Consider the following 24,463-nt stretch of genomic DNA (forward strand, 5'->3'; position numbering starts at 1 on the left):
TAGGGTGTGTAGGCAGATGCTACTAACTCTATTGTATGTAGGGTGTGTAGGCAGATGCTACTGACTATTGTATGTAGGGTGTGTAGGCAGATGCTACTAACTCTATTGTATGTAGGGTGTGTAGGCAGATGCTACTAACTCTATTGTATGTAGGGTGTGTAGGCAGATGCTACTGACTATTGTATGTAGGGTGTGTAGGCAGATGCTACTAACTCTATTGTATGTAGGGTGTGTAGGCAGATGCTACTAACTCTATTGTATGTAGGGTGTGTAGGCAGATGCTACTGACTATTGTATGTAGGGTGTGTAGGCAGATGCTACTAACTCTATTGTATGTAGGGTGTGTAGGCAGATGCTACTAACTCTATTGTATGTAGGGTGTGTAGGCAGATGCTACTGACTATTGTATGTAGGATGTGTAGGCAGATGCTACTGACTATTGTATGTAGGATGTGTAGGAAGATGCTACTGACTATTGTATGTAGGGTGTGTAGGCAGATGCTACTAACTCTATTGTATGTAGGATGTGTAGGCAGATGCTACTGACTATTGTATGTAGGGTGTGTAGGCAGATGCTACTGACTATTGTATGTAGGGTGTGTAGGCATAAATACCTACAGAATGTCTTTCTTTTTGTGAGGGGGGGATTTATTTTTTGTAAACCTGTTGGATCAACTTTTTACCCCCACATCTGGGGGGGGGCGGGGTCCACTTTATATACCCTTTTCATTCAGGGCTTCTGAAAGGCTCTTTTAATTTAGTTGACAAAGCAATGGCCTTTTGTGTGAAGTATGGTCTTCCTGTTTTGCACAGATTTTCTCCCATAGTAGAAAAACCCCACATAAAATGTAATTGCTATGGGCCAAATGTCGCAATGCTGAAAACAACATATATCTGCAAATTACTCAAGTGGGATTACCATGTGTGCAATACTGCTGGCTACTGTAGAAATTTGGCAGGATCCTTCCCGAGTCTTTGTAAACAAGCGTAATAAAAAACAAAATTACCAGAAAGGGCAGATGAGATTTTTTTGGTAGTTATTCAGTGACATTCGACGGTATCTTTATTGAACTGGAAACTAAAGCAATATTTCTACACATTTAAAAACATATTAAAATGTCCTGTCGACTTATTCCTGCCACCAGCCCGGAACATTTGCATTTTTATACTCAACAGATTCTATAGTGAACACGTGCTTAGAACAGACTCCCTATTTAAGGCAGTCACTGTTGCACAAGTGATCAACAAACGGGCGTCTATTCAGAAGGACACCGTATGCAGTGTTGACTGGGGGAGGCTGTTAGATAAATATCCACGTGTCCAGCTACTGGACCCAGCGATGGGCACGTGTGCACAGTACCCTGGAGGAGGCTGGCACCAGGAAAGCTGTCTCTGTGCCAGGAGACAACCCCAGCAAACGTGAGCGAGGAAACAACCGTATAGAATATTATAGACTGTATATAGGGGCCGTCCATAAATTACGTCGCGCACTTGGGGGGGGTCAGACATTTGTGACGATGTGTGACGTGGGGGGGTGTTTGAGAAATGTGACGTCACATCAAAATGCGCAACTTTAAATAAATATAGTCAACACGTTCTACTTAATTAAATAGACTTTTAAATAAATGTTTTCTCCTGCAACATCAGAATGCAGCGGCACATTAAATACGCACTACAATGACAATAGTTTAAAGCGATTTGAAGCATGTTTTATTTTGGGGGGGGGGGGGGCAGAGCTTTGTGACGTCATATTTGAGGGGGGGGTCTGACTTTTTGTGATGCTGCGTGACGAGGGGGGGGGTCAAAAATCGTCCAAAATAGCGTGACGTCATTTATGTACGATCCCATAGCACACACGGGGAGCACGAGGTCCTCTGCACGGGGGCAAGCGGGTTCGCCTTGATCCCACATCATGAATATTCATCTCTCTGCGTGGCCAGCCGAATGAATATTCATTAATCAGCCCAACCCACCTCATGAATATTAACGATTAAAGAGGTGGGGCTAGGGACATCTCGGCCATTGGATCGCCAATCCCGGCAAGGGGGCGTGGTCGCGCGCGGTGATTGACAGGCGCGCGCAGCGCAGGACGTCCCCCACTCGTCCCCATCCCGGCCGAGTGAGCGGGCGACTGGCGCGGGCACTTGGGCCGCGCGGAGGAGGAGTGAGAAGTCTTCGGGCTCCGCGTCCGTCTGTATCCCCCTCCGCTGTCCCCTAGACGCCCCCACCTCGACAAGTAACAACAGAAGACCTCGTTGTGAGCGCAAGACGGGCAAAGCCGCCGCATAAGGCTGCGAGAGCGGGCAGGCGTGTGGACACCTCCACATCCCCCCCCAACCACAACCCTCCCGTGGGTTACTGCCAAACCGTGAGTGTGACACCGAGCCCACGCTGACAAAACACGAGCGCGCTTCGTCCTCCGCAGGCAGCAGCAGAAGCAGCAGCAGTGGCAGCTGCGACTGCAGTCGAGCGCTCCTTTTAAACACCCCCGGGGCGGCGCGGCGCGACTGCGGCAATAAGGAGAAAGGATCCCGGTCCCACTTTCTCCGCCGCGCAGCTGATCGCTCGCTCGCCGCCGCGGCGGGGTCACGTGACGAGGGGTGGCTGTGTTGGGTGGGGGGGGTCACGTTGGGGGGTGGAGGGGGTCGCGTTGGGGGGGTGGGGTTGTGTTTGGGGGGGGGGGGTGTCACGTGACGAGGGGTGGCTCTGTTGGGTGGGGGGGGTCGCGTTGGTGGGGGTCGCGTTGGGGGGGGTGGGGTTGTGTTTGGGGGGGGGGTCACGTGACGAGGGGTGGCTGTGTTGGGTGGGGGGTCGCGTTGGGGGGGGGGTCGCGTTTGGGGGGGTGGGGTTGTGTTTGGGGGGGGGTCACGTGACGAGGGGTGGCAGTGTTGGGTGGGGGGTCGCGTTGGGGGGGGGTGGGGTTGTGTTTGGGGGGGGGGGGTCACGTGACGAGGGGTGGCTGTGTTGGGTGGGGGGGGGGTCGCGTTGGGGGGGGTGGGGTCGCGTTGGGGGGGATGGGGTCGCGTTGGGGGGGGGTGGGGTCGCGTTGGGGGGGGGTGGGGTCACGTTGGGGGGGGGGTGGGGTCACGTTGGGGTGGGGGGTGGGGTCACGTTGTGTGTGTGTGGGGGGGGGTCGCGTTGGGGAGGTGGGGTCGCGTTGGGCGGGGGTCGCGTTGGGGGGGGTGGGGTCACGTTGTGTGTGTGTGGGGGGGTCGCGTTGGGGGGGCGGGGGGTCGCGTTGGGGGGGTGGGGTCGCGTTGGGGGGGGGGTCGCGTTGGGGGGGGGGTCACGTGTGTGTGTGTGGGGGGGTCGCGTTGGGGGGGGGTCGCGTTGGGGGGGGGGTCGCGTTGGGGGGGGGGGGGTCGCGTTGGGGGGGTGGGGTCGCGTTGGGGGGGTGGGGTCGCGTTGGGGGGGGGGAGGTGAGGTCACGTTGTGTGTGTGTGGGGGGGTCGCGTTGGGGGGGGTGGGGTCACGTTGTGTGTGTGTGGGGGGGTCACGTTGTGTGTGTGTGTGTGTGGGGGGGTCACGTTGTGTGTGTGTGTGTGTGGGGGGGTCACGTTGTTTGTGTGTGGGGGGGTCACGTTGTTTGTGTGTGGGGGGGTCGCGTTGTTTGTGTGTGGGGGGGTCGCGTTGTTTGTGTGTGGGGGGGTCGCGTTGTTTGTGTGTGGGGGGGGTCGCGTTGGGGGGGGGGGTGGGGTCACGTGTGTGTGTGGGGGGGGTCGCGTTGGGGGGTTGGGGTCACGTTGTGTGTGTGTGGGGGGGTCGCGTTGGGGGGTGGGGTCACGTTGTGTGTGTGTGGGGGGGTGGCGTTGGGGGGGGGTGGGGTCACGTTGTGTGTGTGTGGGGGGGTCGCGTTGGGGGGGGGGGTGGGGTCACGTTGTGTGTGTGTGGGGGGGTCGCGTTGGGGGGTGGGGTCACGTTGTGTGTGTGTGGGGGGGTCGCGTTGTGTGTGGGGGGGTCGCGTTGGGGGGTGGGGGGGTCGCGTTGGGGGGGGGGGTGGGGTCACGTTGTGTGTGTGTGGGGGGGTCGCGTTGGGGGGTGGGGTCACGTTGTGTGTGTGTGGGGGGGTCGCGTTGGGGGGGGGTGGGGTCGCGTTGGGGGGGGTGGGGTCGCGTTGGGGGGGGTGGGGTCGCGTTGGGGGGGGGGTGGGGTCGCGTTGTGTGTGGGGGGTGTTGGGGAGGTCGCTCTTCGACCCCCCCCCCCCCAGTGTCACGTGACCAAGGTCTGAAACTTCCGGGGGAGGAATCGGGGGAGGGGATCACGTGACTGCGTTCTAGAGGGGGGTGGGGTGGGGGTCAAATCGTCTTGCGCTGTCGCAGGGATCAAGTGAATCCGCGACTGAATGAGTGATGCAGCATTATGCTGATGCAGAAGGAACGCAGTTCGGCGTCAAGGTGCGGCCTAACGTGGGGCCCTTTTTTTAAATCCACAAATCGTCTCTTTAGAGCCAGAAAATCACGTGCGATCCGCAAATCGTCGGTTTCGCAGTCCAGAAAATCACGTGACAGGTAACAAAAAAATGAATTGTATTCAAAATTAAATAATAGCATATGCTATTATTTCTTTTTTCTTTTTACGTGACTTTACCGAAAGAAGCAGAGAGTAATTCCATACATGTACGAAAGCTCCAAATCAATTTTGTATTCAAAATATCACTGCTTTGATCCGTGCTCGAACACGTGTTTTGCTCCATACATGGGCCTACAATAATTCACATAATTGATCATTCTGTCGCGGATCTATTTTATTTATCCTGTTCCAGCGCGACTGTTCTGTAGGAGGATCCTCGTGGGGTTGGCCGCGGGAAGGGCTTCATTGTGATGGCCGAGTTCTAGAACACGTGCGCGTGAACCAGGAGGTTGGAAGACGATTTTGAAGAGTCAAAATACGTATTCACTCGATTGTGCAGAATATCACCTTTACATCCATCAGAAAACACATGTATGAGTTATGTTCCAGCTGCCTATATGTGTTTTCTTGAGATGTCAGTCATACATAACAGCGTTGTATTCTCCTTAAACAATGTGCATCCAATATACTACAGAGGCTGTCAATGCTGGGCAGGCCCACGTATTTTATTGGCTGATAAGAAACAATCTGTGTGTGGGGTCTGGGCTGTTAGCTTGCACCATTATAGCCATGGTGTTGCGTTGGTTGTTACTCCCTGTACGTCAATAGCCCCAAACAAGTCCACATCCTATGGCGGAAGTGAAAATGCATTGGGCCATGGTAATTATTTCGCAAAGTGGTAATTATTTCATAGTTCCTGGAAAGAAGATGAGCTGAGATGACCAACATCCAGGCTTTTAAGTCAGGACCTGAAGACGGAGAGCTGTGCACGATTTCATTCTGCCACTCGGTTGGATTTTAGAGCTGTCGGGTTCGAGTTACAGCTAGAGTGACATCTTGCCCGGGTCAGGAACGCACGGCTTGTGGCTGCAGCCAGTGTGCTGGTGTTGGAGTGTGCCACCCGGGCTGAGGATTTGTCTCACCTCCTGAGCAGGAGGGGAATGACACAGTGTTGGGTCTCTTGGTCTCTCAACTACACTGCAAGAGCCACTTTCAGACGAAGTTGTACGGCATTTGTACACATGGACTGGTTTAAAATACATTTGTAGTGGTGGTATTGACGTGCGCCGACTGTGACAGTGATGGATCACGGGGCGGCGCGGGGTGCGGGGTTGGGCACGCGTTGTGGGCGTGGTGTGGACGCGCGCGCCGGGAGTGACAGATGACGGGGCGGCGCGGAGTGAGTGGTGAGGCACGATGAGATGTGGGAAAAGAGGATCGTAGCCAGCGCCCGGCGATTGGTCGAATAAGTGGGTGCTCGCAGCGACGTCCGCAGGTGGGGTATAAAGGGGGACGCGCGAGAGCACTCGGGGAGAGTTACCCAGTTGAAGACCCGAAGACGGAGCTGAAGACTTAGCAGCCGAGTAGCTCAGTGGCGTTAGTCGCCGAGTAGCTAAGTGGATGTTGGTCATCCGAGTAGCTCAGTGGCGTTAGTCGCCGAGTAGCTAAGTGGATGTTGGTCATCCGAGTAGCTCAGTGGCGTTAGTCGCCGAGTAGCTAAGTGGATGTTGGTCATCCGAGTAGCTCAGTGGGCGTTAGTCGCCAAGTAGCTAAGTGGGTGGTTGTCACCCGAGTACTAAGTGGATGTTGGTCATCCGAGTAGCCCAGTGGCGTTAGTCGCCGAGTAGCTAATCGGATGTTGGTCATCCGAGTAGCTCAGTGGGCGTTAGTCGCCAAGTAGCTAAGTGGGTGTTTGTCACCCGAGTACTAAGTGGATGTTGGTCATCCGAGTAGCTCAGTGGGCGTTAGTCGCCAAGTAGCTAAGTGGGTGTTTGTCACCCGAGATACAAAGTAGGTGTTAGTCACCTGTAACCAAGTTTGATAAAATAAAGAGTGTGTTACCCGTGAAGTCGTCTCCCGCCGAGTTACTACATTACACATTTATGTACCTGACTGCGATGGAATGCCCACAGCTCCGTTAAAGATTCAAAGTTTTACTTGATCTGAAAATATGATTCATACGTACTATGTACATGTATGTATGTTGACCTTCTTTTGCACCGTACGCAGCCAACCGTGGTATGATTACTTATCAACCACAATTTTGAATTATAAAGCATATAGCATTATTATAAAGCATTATGGCAAGCATAATATGCAGTGCTGAGTTCACTAGTTATACACAATTCAGGCTTTGTTCTGAAATAAAAATAATAAAAACATTGTGTCAAATACAATACTATACTCTTCGGCAACATACTCTTAATTGTGTTGTATAGTACTTATTGACACCCAGGAGACTTGTAGAGCCAGACGGAGACGAGGGTTCTTACTTATGGCTGATTGCCGTTTATTCACACTCTGTTACACACTCTTCTACACTCTGCACTCTCTACACTCGACGCTTACACCCGTTATGGCGCCCGTCAGAACTCTGTCCTTTTACGCGGACATCCCTCGGCTATCTATGCCCTAGTGTACGACTTCCCTTATGTCTACCCCCTCGTCTGCCCCGGGCGGGGGCTCACCCATCACCGCCTGGCGACGAGGTGAGACCTTAACTTGGAGGTTGTGGCAAGCAACACTCATAGATGCAGAAACTCCACCCTGCAGACACACCTTTGCCATTGGGCGTGTGTTGACTTAACCACCAACTCCTTTAAGTGGCTGGACTAGTCAAATAATTGCGTATTATAGCAAATAGCGAACGTTTATGCTGGTATTGTATACTCAAAATATAGACAGTTTTAATCTGCATGCGAGTTTACCATATATGTCATGACCTGCAGTCTTTTTTGTATATACTGTACATACTATGGAATATGAAGCATACAAATACTGTACTGTTTTGCATGTGTATTGTGTCATAGTCAAATGTGTTTCGAGATGCAGCTCTACATTCCAGTATAAGCTGGGGAACAGGGTCTTGTGACCTTGATAAGAGTTGTTTGCCTTTGGTATAAAAATGTATGCAAACGCATTCCTTTTTAACGTGGCTGAACCTGTTGGAAGTTTTTTTTTGTTCCCACTTTCAATAATTAAACATGCCCTCTCTGGCAATGGTGAGGTGTGTTAGACAGTGGGTATTTTGTAGAGCTTTGAAAGGGTAAAACTAAAAACTCTTGTTGAAGATTAGTATTGGGTGGTTGCATTCATTGTAATTAGTTGGTTACATTTCATACCAGAGGTGTGGACTCGAGTCATGTGACTTGGACTCGAGTCAGACTCGAGTCATGAATTTGATGACTTGCGACTCGACTTGGACTTGCATAACAATGACTTTGTCCCACCTATGAGATGTGGACTCGAGTCATGTGACTTGGACTCGAGTCAGACTCGAGTCATGAATTTGATGACTTGCGACTCGACTTGGACTTGCATAACAATGACTTTGTCCCACCTCTGTTTCATACTCATTTAAAGGCGTTTACTAATACAGTATGTTCCTTGAAAATCACTTTCACTGAATGTGTTCAGTCATGGTTTTCACGTCACTGTTGACAACTCCCCAGGATTAATTGCATACGATCGGTAAAAAAAGTACAAGTAAATATGCATCCGCAGCTGGTGTCTCGTGCTCATGCACGAGTAATCTTGGTGTGCTTATAACCTCCCGATGCAGTCCATTTGCAGACAACACAACAGATATTTCAGAGAACTGTGGCTTATTGAAGAATCGTTTGCTAAACTCAACATGGTGTGCACATTTCTTATTTACGTACGTTTATAAGTATATTGACTTTTAATAAAATATTTGTACATGTTACTTTCTTCTGAAGTGATAAACTAAAGGTAGATGTTTGTATATACATGGTGTAACTAGTTAGTGGTATGTGTGTGCTTTCAGTGTATGTTATCTGGTTGTTGCTTTGCTAAACACAAGTGGCCCCCATCATGCAAACCTAGTGTGGTTTAAGTAGTCAATTTGGAATTCATTGGTGAAATTAGAGACAGTTATAGTTTTTGAATGCCTCAATCCATTAACTTCAATTTCCATTTAGGTTTGGCTTGTATGTGATGTCTGTCCTTCATGCACTGGTACAATGCTGCCCTTTTAAACAAATGATTATGTTTTTTTTGCAGCTTTATCTCTTCCATTTATTTATGTGTTCCCCAGGGCACTGTCCTAGGCTACCGCTTATTCAGTACAGTGGATAATTGGCCTTCCGTGAGCATTAAAACACTGTCACACATCATTGTTCGTCCACACCATTGCATTACTGTATACGCATCGTCGGTTTATTTCACATGAGTTTCTGTTTATCTTATTGTGTAGTGGCAAATTCAGACAAGTTGCCTTGATCGCAAATTCTAGGTAGCTTTTAATTATTGGTGATGCGTGCCTTGGTATTTTATGATTTACTTCAATGCATATCCTGCGGGGAATTTACTGAATCAATTTGGCACAGCTATTTTGTGACCAAAAAATTCTGATCTTGCTGTCTACCGTGCATATTAATAAAATGTACAATTCTAACCAACTGATAAGAGTAGACCTACACTAACACACGAATGCATACATTTTTGCATAGAAAATTCTATATTTTCTTCAAATACAGAAGAAATTGATTTCCAATTCGTTTTTTTCAATAAAATACGTTTATTATAGCCATCTCCAAAAAATGTCATATTTTATGACATTTCGAGTGATACCGTACTGGAAAGCAAGTGTGGAAATGTTTTTGTACACTGCCATCTGAAGCATTTGAGAAGAAATGTTCAGAACACCAAATGCGTTCCATAAATAATACGACCTCTGAGAGCGGGGACCTACTTGCTCTGGATTTGAAGCTTGATGTCGTTCATAAGCAAGATGGATTGCTTGCACACTGTGGTAGCTACCATGTTGGTCTTCCAGCTATTTTGGTGTTTGTGCAGCAAAAGCAGGTACTCCTCTGCCATCCTGCAATATCTGTTGTCAGAATATATTTTTAAATATCTATATTAATGACCCTGGCCACTCTTTAATGCACTTTGAATCCAGGCTTGCAATGGTTACCTCTAAATTGTATTTCTCCATTTCTCCGCTAGAGAGTGCATGGTATATGGTGTAGGATTGCCTCTTTGTGTAAACCAATGCAGAGGTATGATAATAGGTGTTTCCCCTTTTCAACGGTTTTACTGAACTTGATTCCTCTGGTTGTCGTGGTCAAATCTTGTAATCAAAAATTTGTCCACTTCCCGTTGCCCAATCAATTCCACATTTTGCACACGTACTGAGATCCAGTGACAATGCATGCCTGTATCAAAATTGGCATCAGTTAATAAACAGATTTGCTACTTTAAAGCAATTTATATTTTGTATGGACGCCTTATTATTTCTATATTTGTGTAGGTAAAAAATGTCGTGTTCCCTAAACTGTGGAATCGGCTTGCACAAAAAGCAGGTGCTGTCTCAGGCACCATTGACGTACTTCTCGACCGTGAGTTAAACGAAGTTGTTGAATAAAACCATTGTTTTTAAATATTTTTTTTAAAAGGAGTTCATTAGTTATTATGGAAACAAAACAGGTGTTAGGATGTTAAAACAGCAAACTGAAAACTTTTACAAGGAATCATGTCTGCATTCACCACAATGCTTGTGGTCAGAATGTAAACAAAAAACATACTCTGATAATATATGAATTGTCCTTGAAACTGATTCGTCCACACCAGAGACAGCTTTCTTTTGAGCCTTGTCTCAAACAGTGTTAGACCAGAGGACGCCAAAAGGCGTACAGCCCAAAGACAATGCACTATCAGCAACGTCGTGAAGTATGGTTAAATAACCCTCATTCAAACAATTACATTGCGAATGGAAAAGATTACCTAAGGATTCAATGTATAAATATACTACAGAGTATACCTTATGTGTAAAGGTGGAATCTCCACATGCCCTTGGCATTAGGGGAGGCCCTAATCCAGCAGTGGTTTAACAACGGACTGAACATACATATTGCATTGCCACATTCACAAATTCATATCTTGACCACATTTCAAAATATATATTAAAGCCATTTTCTATTATTTTCCATATTTTACTCACATTTAGCCAATATCCTGTTAGTCTTGCAGGTGATTATTATGCATCTTATGTTCAGCAGCATTCTTTTATTGTTCATTATAGTATTTTTTTTGTTATCAAACAATACAATTACATTTTTATTACATGTTGTGGTCAGAACTACAAACGTTCACATATACAGCTTATCCAGCTATCTGCCACTGAAGGTTAACATATTCTTTTAATTACAGTTTTTTCCCTCCTTGTTGCATTTTCTAGTCTCCACAGATGAATATTGCATAAAATTTGCACAAAAAGAGTGGGATGTTCTCATGGAAGAAAGTGTTTTTATGAATGACTTAGTATGCATATGGATGCCATTATACCAGATAAGATGCAGAAATTAATCAATGATAATATTTATTTGGAAAAATCGACATGTTAAAAACTCATAACACAGAGGAGGAGAGAGACTGGCTGAGTGATGGGAAACCTCCCCATGCGGCTTCTTCCTCGCAGTTCTAATCGAACAGCTGGGGAGGTCACCGCTATTACTGACATGTGTGGCCCAGAGACGAGGATCACGTAAGTAACCCTGTGATCAGAAGCACATACTCCGTGTCCTGTGCTTGTGCACGTCGGTTAACCGTTGTCGTTTATAGACAACAGATGCGTAGACTGCACTCCAATCAATAATACTTTTTCCTATTTTATCTTGGTAGTCCATTTCTTGACTGTAGGTTTCTCCGCTGGCTCAACATTTATCCTGAGTTTTGGCAATTTCTTATGAATTGCTGAAATGTTTTGTTGAATGAACCATGTAAAAGGGGTGATAAGAGTGTGTTTTTTTACATGGCATCTCCCTTTAGATATTATAAATCAAAAAGCTTAAGACCAACTTACTGTCATTCCCAAGTTAAACCTTTAATCAGATATATACCCAATATCGTACTTTGAGTATATACATACACATGTAAACATTTCAAAACGTAATTTTTTTTATTATAAAGGATAACAAAAATTACAGATTTTAATATGTAGCAACAAACATTATTTATTATGAGGGTTGTGTATGAAGATAAATATTTGTTAAAGAAAGTTTGCCTTTAAAAAAAAGGTATGTAAAGTTACGTTTTTTTACTCTAAGGGACCTGGATGGCTGGTAGCTTGGCAGCATATCATTACTTATTTTTGTTTGTTTACAGTAGCTACTGGAAGGAGATAGAAGACGTGCTTTGGGTTCAGCTATATCTTGAGCCAAGAGTGATTATTATTTGCGTAGAGTGGTTGAATATGTTTGGGCCTCATATGTCCTCATTTGTGCTGATGGTGAGCCCTGAGTCAACAGAGGCTATTACCCATGACCTACTTAGGTCAGGCAATATAAAGAATACACAACACGCTTCATTGATTTGCTGTTAAGGGAGATTTCATTTTCCCTCTAGAAATTATAGTACAGTTCTTCCACAGATGATCAGTTTGCTTATGAATGTTGCATAGTAAACACACTGCTATGTACGTGCATAGCCTGTGTTTAATCCATTGCTGGATGAAGGCCTCCCCATGCCGTGCAGGTTGTGGGGGGTTATTTGACCATATTTCACTGCCCTGGTCAGTGCGCATTAGTGAAAGTGAGGGAGCATGGATGTGGGAGCATAGAAATACATCAATTGAGATGATGTCACACGTCTTGTGTGTCTGCTCATTTGTAATATCACAAAAAAACTCGCCGCCTTGCCACTAATACTGCCTCATGACAATTAGCCACGATCTATCTAATGCTTGATGAAAGCCTCAGTTCTGCGGTGCCACAATATGAATAAATGGCCCCCCTTCACCAACCTGCCCTGCCGGCCGAGGCGCAGCCTCCTGGGCAGAGACGCGATCCGAGCTTTGTTGTCTTATCGCGGCCTGCTTCCTCTGCGCCTGACACGAGCGCTTCCATTGTTGTTGTCTTCATTTATTAAACACTTCTGAGGACAGGCGCATGTTGAAAAACGTTAGAGAAACCATGGCTATGCATGGTTTTATTGTTTTAATACAGGAGGCTCATCTTATTTGCAACTGGTTATCTGCGACTCCTGTTACTTGTGGCTCAAAACAATCCGATAAAAGACCTTTTCTGTTATACATTGGTAAAAGGAGTCACCCAGGTATGGTCACTGTGGGCACGAATTTCAGCAACTGTATTATGTTGAATTCATGGTTGTTAATGCATCGATGAGTAAGAAGACAATGGTCATGATATTCATACCAGTTACTTTTGAGTCTCTCACTGAGCGCTCCCATGATCTTCGTCTGTGCTCGATCTTCCTCCGATTGCTCACATTGTATCTGCCCATTCTTGGACTCACGCTGAGTGCAGTCTCCTGAGCACTAAAACACTCTTCTGCCAAGCAATAAAGCATTGTTCTACCTCAACATTCAAGGTCTCCCGCTGAACACTAACGTGGTCTCCCATCAAGCGTAGTCTCAGCCCAACATAGTATCCCACCGAGCAGTCTCCTGCCCATCATGCTCTCCCGCTGGGCGCAGTCTCCTGTCCATCCCACTGAGTAATAGCGTAGTAATTGATCGCTCATGCAAACGCGCTTCTGCTGATGGCTAGCGTGGCCTCTCTCTGCGCACGGTTTCCCGCAGAGCTTGGTCTGCTGCTGTGCACCAATGCCATCCTTTGCTCTGCGCATGGACCAGGAGAGAATTCGCCAATAGGATGACCACCACGGAAATGGAGAAATAAGAATTTATTCGTGTGGGACTTGTGTTCTCCCTTCATATATGCGGGGGTTCTCTGGCCACTCTGGTGTTCGCCCACTTGCCATGCAATTATTAATGGAATTAGCGAAATATGATCTTGCAAAATTCTCCTGATAAAGAGTTTTAAGATTCGTCAAGGCTTTTCCAGGTATAAATTTTTGTTTTAATTACATTGTTGTTCTTGTCTAGAGATTTTTTTCAAATGCATTTTCTTCAAATGAAACAAATGTCCATCATAGGAAGCGGTGGCTGATAGAGAACATAAATAAAATTGTTATACTTTGTCCAAATCCAGGGTGTTATCAGTTTATTCCATTTTCAGAGAATAAATTTGGTCTAGAGTTTAACATTTTCCAACACCTCTTCATTGTTACGGTTTTGCTAAGATCAGGAGGTTTCTAGCATCTTATTTACTTCCCTCCAGAGCACCTTTACATTTGTGAAACTATTTCCAGCTCATGGTACGTATCCTATGCACTGTTTTGTGAACCCTGTGGCTGCCCATGTTAAATTGATGCAGGCGTTCATTCGTAGCTCAAACTACAATGACTTATTTCCGTTGCGGCCAAAGCATCCTTACTTGTAATAAATTACAGGGCACAAATGTGTCGTGTCTAATTATATGGTGCCTGATGGAAAACATCTGGCAATGTCATGCATTAGCAGATGCATATTATTTGAATTAAATTTGGTTGACAATATATGTTGCACTGTGTATTGTCATAGAACATTCGGGATGCCTAATTATCAGCCATTTAAAGCCGTAAAACAATCTTGATTTGAAGCTTTCGTGACTGCAGGAATCCATACTCTGGTTCTTTCGGTAATGTCACGTAGATAGAAAAAATAATAGATCACGACGTTTCGATCGCCACACAAGCAATCGTCTTCAGGTGATCGAAACGTCGTGATCTATGATATTTTCTACCTACGTGACTTTACCGTAAAACAATTTTTTCACTCTAAGCTCTAGGATAAAGTATAACCACTTAATCAAATAACGCAGTTTAAAATGCATGTTCCACTGCTAATTTGATGCACATTTTTCATGTAATTCAGTACAGTACTTACCACCCATTTAAACCAAATTGGAGAAATGGTCTGATATTCCAAACATTACCCTTCTTAAAAAGAAGCCTCTAAACTTTTTAAGATGAGGACCTCGTCTCACAGTAAACTGCTACTAGAATGGTTGCATTAATATTTGTGAGTTTTGCACCAATGTTCAGTTCGAGTTTTTTGGTATTTGGCCGAATTCACACTTAACGATGCTTTGAAATGCAGATAAGTTGCTTTTATCTGAGGTGACTGATTTGGAGGCCCACAAATTACGGATCCTCTTACCCATGTATATAAGTGCAAATTAATACATGTATTTCTGCAGTAAAGCATAGATAGACGTGGATCATATGAATTGTTAATATTTATCAAGATGCTTTTTTATGTTATATAAAATGTATTTTGTGTTTAATAGTATTTTTTCAAAACTTTTATTCTCACACTGCTATCTTACACACAACCCACACATTTCATTGTACCATTTGATGGTTTTGGAACGAGTCCATCTTCATTTGTGCTTTTATGCTGCAATAAAACAGGATTATCAGGCGTTCTTCCGATACCATGTTACCTTTAGTGTTTTTGTTGCAAATAATATGTAACCTACTGGACGCACGTGAAAACTATGGAACATCTGTGAAAACTACTGAACATCTGTGAAAAAGAGCTTAATAGCTCATTGGATTCCTCCAATATAAATACAGATTTTGATTCTGAACCTAGGTGTGTACCCGGGAGAGGAATTTCTCTTGCTTGGGAGACCAGTGTAATGGCACAATTTACAAAATTAGTACCAATGGATTAAACACAGGCTATGCACGTACATATAGTTTGTTCATGTACTGCGTGCAATAATTAAAGTCTTCACAAAATAATATTTTAAACAAATGTAGCACGTTAAGTCATCTTGTTACATATTGGTCTTGAAATATTAATATATACACATTTCACAAGGTATAACAAAGCAAATGTACAAAGCAGTCACTTCATATTGGATGTAATCTTTATTCAGCACTAGAAATATAACTTACCATGCACGAATGGCAGGTTTAAATACATATATGACTAAAGCATGTCCGCTTATTCTTCACTTATGTATAAAATGAATCGGATAACTGTTTTATAAGGCCAGTAGCCATTGGATCTATTGCAATCTACCCCAGGGTCATTAAAATTAAATTTAGATGATAAAGTTATTGTTGCGGTCAATATTACAGAAAAATGTATCGTCCTGTATTTAATTTAATTCCACTTGCGTTGCAAGTTTAATTTAAAAATGGTCATGGGTTTACCAACAACCTTTGTAAAGGAACAAAATCACTGGCAGATCAATTATATTTTTCCGTGTTTTTTTTGTGTTTTTTCAAGGTACACAATTATATACACCTGGGAACAGTAGGTAAGTAGCCAGGGAGGCAGAATATTTGGGCCTGTCAAATAGTGCTTTTGAGTTCCCACATCACACGTTTAGAAAGCACAAAATATACAGATAGTCAGCCCCATGACAATGTACATGTGTAATTTAATTACCTTTTTTGGAAATATTCCCCACTGTTGAAAATCATGTATATGGTCTTTATTGGCTGCTTTACATAACAACGTAAGCGTAAATAATACCCCAGAATGTTCTTGGGTAGAAACACGATGCAAATCATTGTGACCTGTGTAAGTGGGCTCAGTGGCAAGTACTGTGACCATTTCAGAAGGACCTCCGTTTAGCTCATTGAATGAACACTCAATTGAATGCAAATTTTGTAAGTGCCATAACCGTTTGAAAAATGACGGCGTGTTTTCCATTTGCAAGACCTTCGTATTAATTAGTTGGGCGTGAGTTCTGTTGGAATAACATATTTTCCCACATATGCGTGACTCATTATGCATTGCGCAGCAAACGAACCTGCTTGTGGTTGAAAATGGTGGCGTCCCCAAAGGTCAGCATGATCTCGTGCTTTTGCGTTGACTCAACTGTTATGGTTGTATGTGTAAACCACATGTTTAAATCAATTGGACTTTTACTTCAGACATCCCCGTAAGGGTAAACATTGGCCGTTTACTTCAGATATTGGCTCAGGATGGAAATTACGTTGAGATTTCCTTTTTTTAAAGATAATGTTAAAGCAAGTAGTTAAACACGTAGGCTTTTGCGACCAATATCATCCATAATACAGGTCTTTTGTGTTAAATTGCATAAATATATAAACGTGTCATTAAACCCGCCACCACCCGACACAGCCAATTAGTAAGGTTTGTTATGTAAACGGAACATGCCAATTTGTTACTAGTACAGCACACCGGTATGTTGGAGAGTAAACTAACAACATTTACAATTCACCAGTAATTACAACTAGCATCAACAGGCGTTTTGCCAGTATTTATAACTAGCATCATCAGGTGACAGCCAGATTTGTGGAGAATTTGAGTTGTCCAGGTCACTACATTTTTTTTACATCAAAATAAATTGAGTTTCATGTGTGAGCGGGGAAGGTGGCATAGGGGTAACACTTTTGGTCTCACAGCAAGGAGGACCTGGGTGCCTTTTTGTGTGGAGTTTGTATGTTCTCCCCCTGTTCTGCTTGAGTTTCCTTCAGGTTCTCTAGATCTCTCCAATAGTTAACATTATACAATGTAGTTGGTGTTGGCTAGACATCCCAAAATAGGCACCCCACTGAAAAGGAGTCTTTGAAATCAATGTATCTGTCCTGCGTAAATAACTAATACTATTTACAGACACGCTGAATTCACTATAGTGCACACCTTTTCTGGAAAGAAACAATCATGCATACAAAACACATTTTCATGCCTAATTAAAAATCCGTGTACTCTTAATTGGATTGCATGTATCATCATATGCCACAGTAGGGTCCCAGTGGTTTAGACTGAGGGTTATGACACTTCCACAAAAATGTAACAGTCATAAGAGTATTGCTTTGTAATTTACAATGTAATTGCCAAATTCCCCTTACAAAGCTTCTTTGTGTGGCCATCTGGAGAGCGACGCCCATTACGTGGTGGCAGGATTGTTATTGTGCCACCAAACAATTTGTGATGAGTCCCACCTCACCCTCTCACCCCTTGAGGGTGAACTGCAGTAAAAATATACTAGACTGTAGGTGGCGTTACATTCGAGTGTATTTTATACTTATAGTATTGAACAGGATTTTAATTTTCTTCTGATATTGCATAAACATTTACACCAACTTAATTGGTCAGAACTCTAGAGTGTGAGAAGAGATGAGCACACTACATTTTCCACACTGGATATAGATTAATTAAGGTCTCCGAAAGCTCATCTACTTCTGCTATTTTTATCAAGAAGACACAGTATATTAACATATTCCATGCTATATGAAAACATTGAAGATGGGTTAACGAGTAGTATTTTCACTTGGGTTAAGATACGACTACAGGGTGGCACCACTTCCACAAGCCATTTAAATACGGTGTTAGGGATTCATGATTTCACTTTTATTGTATTGGAAAACACAAATGGTATTAATTTGTCCAGTTGTGTTCTTGTTTAGTGCAATGATGTCACTGGCTCCTCACCGACCGTAGGAATATAACATGATGTTTATAGTCCTTTATGAAACACAAAAGTATCCTAAAGCATCTAAAAGCGAGCTTTGTTGGCTTCTAGTCGCGCTGTAAAACAATGATTGTGTAGTCAGCTCATGGTCAAAGTGGTTGCGCTCAAGGTCGTTGTTCTTAAGTTGGTCCGGTCGAACATTCTGCACGTTGGGGCCCTGTGATCTGGAAAGTGCGTGCGCTCACCGTGTATTCTCATTCGGACTTTTTTGGCAAATAGGTCACCACCGCATGTACAGCAGACCACAAGTTCCTTCGTATTGGGTTCCTTGTTGATGGCAATGCATGGCTCCGACAAATGGCAATGTGCCATAATGTATGGGCATTTGTGCAATGTTAGGTATGTGTAATGAGCGACTTCCGCGACACGTCGTGTAGAGCAGGGGTCCTCAACCCCCGGAACCAGGCCGCTCAGCAGGAGGTGAGCGGTGAGTCCACGCATGGCCCCCCCATTATTTTATTTACCACTTCCGTCCGCGCCTCCTTTCCGCCCTGCGCACTTGTCTCAGTCACAGTTTTGGTAAGCCCACAAGCTAACCCTAGCCAAAATGAGTAAAAAAACAAACGTTGCTGGAGAGTATATTCTTAGGTTTTTTCGGTAAAGTCACGTAGGTAAAACATTAAAATTAATGAAAGTAAAATAAAACAAAACAAAAGAAAAAAAAAATTCACGACGTTTCGAAGGAAACGTCGTGAATTTATTTTTTTTGTTTTATTTTACTTTCATTAATTTTAATGTTTTACCTACGTGACTTTACCGAAAAAAACCTAAGAATATGAATCATTGCAGTCACGAAAGCTTCAAATCTAGAGTTGCTGGAGAGCTTCTTTGAAAAGGGGGAAAGACCCAATGATGAACCCCCCTCCCCCAGTCCGTGAAAAAATTGTCTTCCACAAAACTGGTCCCTGGTGCCAAAAAGGTTGAGGACCGCTGGTGTAGAGGGTACTTCTTTATTCTTATACGGGCACAACACAGACCAACCTTATCTTATCACTCTCAGTACAACACTTAGATGTTACCGTCTCTACTGGCTACACACACACGGCCGATCACTCGGCGTGGTTCCACCGTCCATACTCGGCTACGCCGCTGGCTGGCGGCGTGCCGTGGAGGGTGATGGAAGCCCGCAGGAGATCTTCCACGTGGCCGGACGACGGAGAGAGATGACCGCGAGCAGCGACGCAGTACGGTCCCAAGACTCCACACACGAACCCCGGGCCCTCGTCCGCCCCCGCTTATATCTCCCCAGGCGTGGCTAGGCTCCGCCTCTGGCCATGCCCTATTGTGGAACCTTCGAGTAGGTTCCCGGAGCATCTCGGCCAATCCCGCCCATTACCATTGCCCCAGATACCTCTACCTTTCAGATTGGATGTTGTTTTAGCGGTGCCTGTACCCGTGCTTCCCTTTTCTAGCCAGCAGGTGTCATCATGTCATTACATATGTAACATTTCCACCACTGCCTGAGAGCAGTAAATGGAGGTTAGCATCATTTATTTGAGCAGGGAACCACTTTTGGGCAGATTTCCAATTTGATAAAGCATGTAAATTTCATGAGATTTGTAGCGAAAGAATGCCAATGTCGTCTTTACGAACAAATGGAGCAAAATCGCCAAGACGATGTGTTTTACCTTTTCTGACAAGATGTAAATCTAGCCATTAGGTTTTATTTATTGCCACTTAGCACCTGGTCAACATTAATCTGCAGCGACTGCAGATGTGATTTGACCGTGTGAATCCAATCACTGTGCTGCATCACTGGATTTGCGAATAAAAAACCTGCATATCAGTAACATTCTGAAAACACTAATGTTCAATGATAAGACAATGAAGCACAACAGCTGACTGCCGCAAGTTTGAGGCGATAAGCTGAGGCTCATTGTAGATTATTGTTGAAAAATGCAACGTGTGCTGCTTATTATTTATGTTGCATTGAGACAACGTCCTTTTTAACAAAAGGATTCTGTAAAAGGAAAATTTTGGTTAAATATACAGTATTGTAAAAATATGAAGCCTGGCTCAGTGGCAGATATTCTAATTGACAGGATATAACCAATTGTCATAATCCAGCCTCACTTATACAGTGTTTTAATTACTAGCTTATTTCCGCACAGATTGAACATTTGCTGGTTACAAATGGTATAATGTAAAATGTAAAGTATCAACAGAGTCATGATGTATTTCACGCTTCACATGTTTGAAGTAAGTTATAATATGAATAATTTGTGCATGGGCCGTGATTGTTGTACCACGTGATTTGTTCAATATCAGCCACTTTACCAACTTTGAATGTGCATCAGCTCCCATCTGGTGGTGGCCTTCAGCTGTGAGAGCTTTTGAATGGGACTGTAGGTAAAACATTTAGAAAAAAAATGTAGGAAATTCCACAAACCCGTGCCTTCTGTTTAATTTTTGTCATTGCAATGCCCGCCAAGGTGTGTCCGGTGAATGGCAAATACGCGTTGAAGTTACAATGATTTTACGGCAAACTATGAACATGTACTTCATGGTACTACTTTCTTAAAAATCCTTCGCCTTCCTATGGTATTTTATATTGTCACTTAACCTTTTCCAATAATTTTAGTATTTTCTACTCCGACCTTTACAGGTGTATTGTAAATAAAATGGAATAATATCCTTAGCAGGTTGAATGCATTGCTTACTTTTTGCTCCTTCAACCACTTATATCTGACTTTTGATGGTACTCTTCAGGAACATTACACACACACATTATCCACTGGCATGATAGAAGCTTGCTGGTATTGAACAAACATAAATACTATTGTATCTAAATCACAGATTTTATTTTTCGATTTAAAGCTTTCGTGACTGCAGGGATTCATCTTCTTGGTTCTTTCGGTAAAGTCACGTAGAAGGGAAGTAATAAAATAATAAAAATAAAACATAATAAAACAATTCTCACGACGTTTCGGCCACAACGCAAGCAGCCGTCCTCAGGTAAAAACCAGGTCTGTCGAGGCGACAGCGTCTGAATGAAACAGCACATGTGCTTGGAGCATATATATAAGCTGGGTTGGAAGGGGGGGGAAAGGGCGCCTTGACAAAAGAATATGCATATCAAGAGGAATTTAGCATATTTATGGGAAGTAGTTGCTTCCTCTTAGTATCTTTCACACGACGGTCAATGGTACAGTGTATAATAACAAATAGTATAACATTTATATGCTTAATACAATGCCAAGTTCTCGCAGTAGGGGGCGATAATTGCTATGTAGATTCCAATAAATTAACCTGCGGGTAATTTTTCAAATTGAGCAAATTTGGATCATGACACCGGGAAAAAATGGTCGCCTCTTGCGAATGAAATCATGGGATTTTTAACGTCTATTGTGAAGCAGACGGTAATTTAAGGCTGTTTCATGGTCAATACACCCACAGTATTAATTGGGGCAGCCGTTTGGTCAGAACCTCTGACACAAGCGGCGAACACGCTACTGCTAGGCCATGTCACCACCCTTGCAATATTTCAATATCTACACTGACAGAAAAAAATAAAGGGTGTGTTTGCCAGGAGGTTCACGGTGGTAGTCGTGAGTGGTTCCCGATGGTTATTGCTTATTTTACAAATCGGATCTGTGAAATTTGCTCCCCATTTTGTCATGGATAAGAGGAGTTGGAGAACTAGTCGACGACGACTCGGAGACGACGTGTAGGTTAAGGGCTTTCACCGGAAGGTTTATTAAGATATTGCAATTACACACGGGTGTAACAACTTTCCAGGGGTTAGGGGTCCCGGGCTAGGTCCCACTGGTTCCTGTAACAGCCGGCTGCCCCGTGCTGCCTCCTCTGTGCCGGCCGTGGGTTCAGCCAACACGGCCGACCAAGGAGCGCAGCCACCTCCAGCCCTGGCGCTGCGCTATCCCCTATTCCTACCCCCTTGCCCCTGGCTCCCCGTTCCATCCTACTCTGACCCTAGACTCCAGCTACGACCCCGCTTACGTCACGGGCTCCCCCTTAAGTACTAGAGGAGACATGACGTCATTGCGCACTGCCCAGCGCGCATGACGCCACGTCCCATGACGTCATCGCACTGGACAGCACACATGACGCCACTTCCCTATTTTACTCCTCTACATTACCCCCCCCCCCCCCCCGTGAAAAAAAACAGCCGACCCAGCTGCAACCACAACGCAAGTGGGGCCCAAACCCGGACTGAAGGCCGAACAACTAACAAATGCTTGTGCCTGAAGGCAATACCGGCTACTAGAAATCAACTCAACCTTAGAGCAGCACGGCACCACAGGCACAACAACACAAACAAAAAAAAGAGAGAGACCGAAGGCCTCTTCTGACCAACAGCGCCGAACTGGCGCCGGGCCGGGGCCCGATGAACGGCCACAAAGGCCATCACTTGAGCCGCATCCCCCTCGAGCGGGTATATGCTGCCGTCCCGCTTCCTCGTGTAGCGTCTGCCGCCCGTGCAGGTGGTCCGTTAGCGGGTGACGGGCCCACCACCGTGGCCGAGGGGTCTCCACTGGCCTTACTTGGGAGGGGCCTGGAGGCACACACACAGGCTAGATGGTACATAACGCTTGAGCCGGGATGGGTGCACAATCCACCGCTGGCAACCGAACCGAATCCGGACGCACTGCGGTCGTCGGACCTCCACGACCCCAATGGGGCCCTGCCAAGGGCGATGTAATTTGGGAGACGTGCCAATGGGAACCTGGGGGCAATGTAGTTACGCCTTTTGGCCTGCCACCCACGAGAAACCAGCTGCCTGGTGTTTGGGCAGGCGCCCATTAGCCGCCTGCCGGCTGGCAGAATTTTCGACAGCGGCCTGCCGATTCCACGCGCAACCAGTCAAATGCGACCTTCAAAGGGACCGGCACCGCCGACCCCTTCCTGGAAGACCCGACGTCCATTTGGACATGCACCGGGGGCTGCCTACCGTACATCAAATAACAAGGCGAAAATCCCATCGAGGCGTGAGGGGCCAACCGATATGCCGCCAAGACCCCTGGGACGAACAGGTCCCAGTTTGACTGGGACGTGTTCACGTGGTGGCACAGCATGGATGTGAGGGTGCGGTTTAACCGCTCTACCATCCCGTCCGACTGGGGGTGGTAGGGCGAGGTGCAAATTTTCTTGGTGCCCAGGAGGTCACACACCTCCTTGAGCAACCTAGACGAGAAATTCCGCCCCTGGTCAGTTAACAATTGTTCCGGCGCGCCCTTGTCCAACACGTACCCCTGGACGAACGCCTCGGTGATAGAGGAGGCCGACTGATCAACCAAAGGCCACGCCACAGGCCAACGTGTGAGGTACTCGACGCCCACCAAGAGGTATTTATGGCCCCGTTGGGATGCAGGGAATGGGCCCAAAATGTCGAGCGCCACGAGCTCATTAACGCGAGAAACCCGGATGGACTGCAGCGGGGCCCGGCCCTGGACAACTGGGGCCTTTTTCCGTGCACAGTCGTGGCAACCCTTTAAAATCAGCGCCACGTGGTGCTCCATATTGTGGAGTGTGGAGAGCCTTACGAAGGCCATTAGAAAGGGATCTGCATCAGTCATGATATGTGCATTGGTATTGCATAGCTGTCAGCTTGCTGCATAGCCACGTCATTTACATCACCACTACCATTATGAATGCCTTTTGTTTATACAGTATCACCTGTTTAAATACGAGGAAAGCAGACTATATGCTAAACTGCGGGCTTGATATAAAGCATATGTGAAAGCTACAGTTTGTGATTTTAAAGGTCTATATTTGTCACATTGTAGCAATATGCATATGCAGCACTATCAATGTACATTTGTATGTATCTATGCTGAGCATTCGGAATGGATTGTGATGTGTGCGCACTGTATATTACTTTGTAGCAGATGGCCATAAACTCTCAAAGCTCATTTAATGACTGGACAGATCTTATTATCGTAATCAATGTTGTTTACTCCATTAACAGGCTTGCCTTATCCGGCAAACCGCATTAAATTTTGCACTCCCATGGCAAAAATAGTCTCGTTTCATTTTTGCATTTTGAATGGTGTTTGATGAATTGAAGTGTTTTTTTTAAGCAGAACATGTATTGCACTGCATGCAGTACCTCTTAAAGTTGCATGGGAATCCTCGTTAAAGCTGCTCCATGTCTATGTCAGCCTTCATTGCAAGAGTGAGAAATACTGTGGCCTTTTTTGCTCTTAAGATATATAAATGCATTTTCAGCTTATTCTGAGAATGAGCAGTGGTCCACTGAGATTATTTGTATTGGACACAATTGTATGACTGTCTGGGGAGTTTTTTGGTTTTGAATTTGGTTAGCACAGCTCAGGAGTCTTGATATGAAATTCGCGAGCTTGCCAGATGTAAATATAGCTGTGTGTGTATATGTTGAACTTCTTTCGTACTGTACGTTGCCAACCAGCAGGCACAGGTGACCAAAAGTCATAATTGCAGCTGGAGCTCGCAGTGTGTTAGTGCTCTAAGCCACTGACTGAGCCTTATTAAGTTTTGTTGGGTGAAATTTTGTTACTTTTTAGTTTTTACAGAAAGAGGTGATCAGTCATTGCTGTTGGATGCATATCGATGCAGTAACCCAAATACATGCG

At 45.1% G+C, this 24,463-nt stretch overlaps 1 protein-coding gene across 2 annotated transcripts in view; it reads left to right on the plus strand.

The window, feature by feature from the left end:
* The first annotated feature begins 2,093 nt into the window (after positions 1 to 2,093).
* LOC144934125 (protein PALS2-like) overlaps positions 2,094 to 24,463 on the plus strand; it is a 149,544-nt gene continuing 127,174 nt past the window's right edge. For both annotated transcript variants that reach the window (XM_078859607.1, XM_078859617.1), the window contains exon 1: positions 2,094 to 2,368. The gene's annotated coding sequence lies outside the window, so the exon portion shown is untranslated. The remainder of the gene's footprint in view (positions 2,369 to 24,463) is intronic.

This window comes from Lampetra fluviatilis, chromosome 1 (genome assembly GCF_964198595.1).
Source record: "Lampetra fluviatilis chromosome 1, kcLamFluv1.1, whole genome shotgun sequence".
NCBI lineage: Eukaryota > Metazoa > Chordata > Hyperoartia > Petromyzontiformes > Petromyzontidae > Lampetra > Lampetra fluviatilis.